This window comes from Dioscorea cayenensis, chromosome 18, assembly GCF_009730915.1.
Source record: "Dioscorea cayenensis subsp. rotundata cultivar TDr96_F1 chromosome 18, TDr96_F1_v2_PseudoChromosome.rev07_lg8_w22 25.fasta, whole genome shotgun sequence".
Classification (NCBI taxonomy): domain Eukaryota; kingdom Viridiplantae; phylum Streptophyta; class Magnoliopsida; order Dioscoreales; family Dioscoreaceae; genus Dioscorea; species Dioscorea cayenensis.
In genome coordinates this window covers 14,913,691-14,917,343 of record NC_052488.1, presented here as the reverse complement: position 1 = coordinate 14,917,343, position 3,653 = coordinate 14,913,691, and the positions used below count along the sequence as shown (strand labels likewise).

At 37.0% G+C, this 3,653-nt stretch overlaps 1 non-coding gene across 1 annotated transcript; it reads left to right on the top strand.

The window, feature by feature from the left end:
- The first annotated feature begins 336 nt into the window (after window positions 1-336).
- On the top strand, window positions 337-443 carry LOC120283173. The gene has a single exon (XR_005543172.1). It is a non-coding gene; the product is annotated as a small nucleolar RNA R71 (small nucleolar RNA).
- Window positions 444-3,653: the final 3,210 nt, after the last annotated feature.

The following is a 3,653-nucleotide window of genomic DNA, read 5'->3' as shown; positions in this document are numbered from 1 at the left end:
GAGATGGAACAATTTGCCTTGCTTGGTCACCCCCAAGCTTCACAACTCATGATTGGTGCTTGTTGTTGAACTTGAATAGCATCCAACCTCTTTGTAATAGCTTCCACCTGTGCTGCTAGGGTAGTCAGTGCATCAACCTCATAGATTCTAGCAAATTTCACTGGCTTGTTTCTTTCTGAGTTTCACTGATAGCCATTTGATGCCATGTCATCAATAAGGATATAAGCTTTAGTTGGTTATTAAGTGCAAAGAAAACCCCAGCTACCACATTTAACATCTGCATGGTAGCCAAGTTCAAACCATTATAAAAAAAATCTGAATCTACATCAACTCGACAATCCATGTTGAGGGCATTTCCTCAACAATTCCTTGTATTTTTCCCATGCCTCATTTAAAGTTTTAGACTCCATTTGTCGAAAAGAAGATATATTATTTTTGAGCTTTGATAAGTGCTTGAGTGAACACATTTCTTGATATGTTTTACATTCATTAAGCATCATTTTTATAATGTTTTATGTTTCATAAATTGTATTTGGTGTTCCTTTCTGCAAATAGGGCTGTAAAAACTTTTAGAGATAAAAGAAAGCAAAGATAGGTTATGTAAGCACAATTTGGGAGTTTTTTGCATGACATAAGGATCAAGACACAAGCAGCACCTTTACACATGGAGTGTGTGTCAACTTCTGAAAGAATTCAAGTTAAATTATGAGCAAGAAGGGCACAAGGATAGCCACACTTCCATGTTCTGACTTGTGCAAAGACTTCAAGAGCCTTCCCAATGAGGTTAAATCGACAAATAAGCTTTATACCCTACCACACGAGCGTGTGCCCGGCCGTGTGGCCTCAAGAAATACTGTAGTAGCACTGTAGACAATCAATGTAGCAAAATACTCTCACTTGAGAGGATGGTAGTTCACACGGTCACGTGGAGACATTTGACAGCCTCAATTTCATAGTATAAATTGCCATTTTTCCTTATTCTTTTGATATCTTTCATGTAGCTATTAAGATGTGAGGCGGCTAGGGTTTGGAGATGATGTATTTGTGGCTTAGGAGATATTTCTTCATTAACTTTAATCTATCCCTTCTATATCATAGCATCAAGGAAGCCACCGGTAACCCTAGCTTTAGAATGGATTCCATCAAAATGTTGAAACTCTTCATCAAGGCCATCAACACAGATATAGGGGGAAGGGGTTTTATTTCTATGGCTTTTGAATACTTTCATTCATTAATTGCTTGTTTTATATATTGCTCCATGGAGAACTAAACCTCTAGTTTTAATTTTGTGTGGATTTGCTTTATGTTTCTATTTAATCAGAGTTTGGTTAAGTTTCAATTTTTTTTTCTTAATGCTTGTTTGCCTTACTGATCTTATGGTTGTTTGGTTTGCATGATTTGTTAACCTTAGTGAGAGAAAGGTCTCCATTAGGGTTAGAAACTTAGGATTGAAGAGGGTTGAGATGGGGAGTCATGAGATAGTGGATCGTACCCTTTTTCCTATGATTGGTGTATTCTATCTCCATTTTCCTCTGCTTTAAGCAACCATATGCCATGTGAGGTGTTGAGACTAAGAGATTTCTCTACCGGAACCTCATAGGGGGTTAGGGACATTTTACCTAGAAGTAGGGCTACGCCTATTCTTAGGAATATGATACATAGTTTGGAATCCCTAGAGTGCTTTGTGGTCATATGTGGTGTGAGGTGTTGAACTGAGAGATTTCTCTACAGGGACCTCGCATGGGACTAGTATCGGTGATGTAAATGCATGATCCAATTATCTGTGGATTTTGATGAATTAACCTACTATTTCTAGAAACACTTTGTACACCTAATACTAATATTTAAATCCTAAGGGGAGCATCGCCCGGATACCCCACTCTACTTATTGAGATCTCTCTCTATTTTACCCTTGCATATTTATCTTCAGTATTCATTTCTTTGCACATTAGATCATCACATGATCTTATTTATTAGGTTAGATAGCAGAGAAACAGTTAGTACTTGTAACCCTGTTCCCTAGAGATTCGACTACCCTACCTGTTGGGTACAATTTATTACTTGAATAACCTGTGCACTTGTGGACACATGCAAGGGCTGCGTCAAGTTTTTGGCGTTGATGCTGTGTAACAGGATACTAGGAACGGTAGGACTTTGTTGCTTTAGCCGTTTATCTTTTTCATTGTTTTTTCTATTTCACATTTTCTTTTTCTCCCATCATTCTGATTGGTTTTCATTTTGTTTTTGTCTATTTCACTCTATCTTTTTCCACTATTCTCATTTGTTTTATTTTTTCATGTATTACTTTTTCTTACAAGGTACTTGAATGATGATTGATCCAATTGCAATTTTGTCTATTCAAATTGAAGCTATCAATAGACAGATTGGCAGAATGTTTTTTGCACAACAACAAAGCAATCTAATTGTCAACACATATCATCCAAATCAAAGGAGCTACCCAAACCCCATATGGAATATTGTTGGACAGCAATGGAAATCACCTCAAGAAAAATTTTAGTGGATGACAAACAAGAAGAGGATGTACTTCGGTTGGAAAGAGTATTAGCAAAAATTATTAAAGCATCCAATGCATGTTTTGAAAATATTGAGGCCACATTAAGATGTCAAGAAATCTCCATCAAAAACCTTGAGCATAGAATAGGAGAGATATTGGTCACACTTGCTAAGGACAAGAAGAATTTGAACAAGTAAGGCAAGTTTCTTCCAGACATGATGAGGCCATGAACGACAATGATAAAGTAGGGCAAAACAAGTATAATGCTGTAGAAATTGATGAGAAGGAAGGTGAACAAAATTTTAAGAATTGGGATTGCTTGAATGGACATTGTGCTTGTGAGAAAGAAACGTTTCAAGGAGGTTTGCTAAGGTCATACTTCTTTCAAGCTGAAAATACATAAGAAGAAGCAAACCCTAAGGTAATGGATTAAGCATCTCTCTTTAGGATTGATCAAATAAAAAAAATGTAAGAAAGAGATTCTCGGTATGAGAGAAGATGTGGGTAGGAGCACACTCTTTTTAAACCTCCATAAGGCAAGGAAGAGGTACATCAAGCTTAAAGACGTAAAACAAGTGCTTCTTGGGAGGCAACCCAAGTTTTACATTTTCTCTAGCTTAGTTTTTATATTCCTACAGAAATAACTTTCCATGAGTGTCAATCTTTGTTAATTTCTGCTGATGTTGAGTTTTTCATGAAAAGTTTTGGTGTTTTAATGTGTATGCATGTGTATGGCATGGTTTAGGGTGATATTCATGTTTTTAGTTGGGAAATTGGACTTAAATTGAGGAATGAAAATTTTTGTGTGGATGTTTTTCTGTAAAAATTCTGCATCCCACATGGGGATGTGGAATTTCCACATCCCCGTGTATAGTACCCACAACCCCATGTGGAGTTCTCACACCACCATGTGGGGTAAATTGATGAAGGGGGCCACTATTCACCACTTTCATTCACACAACCCTTCATCTTTCACACACACCCTCATCAAGAGTCATACATATTGGGCTCCCAACCATTTTTTGCTTAGTTATTTAAAGGTTTAGAAGAGTTTTTCGGCCATCACAAAAAAGTTTTCTTCTCCGATTGACACTGGTAAGCTTTCATCTTTCTAACCTTCTCCATGTCTCCATTTTCT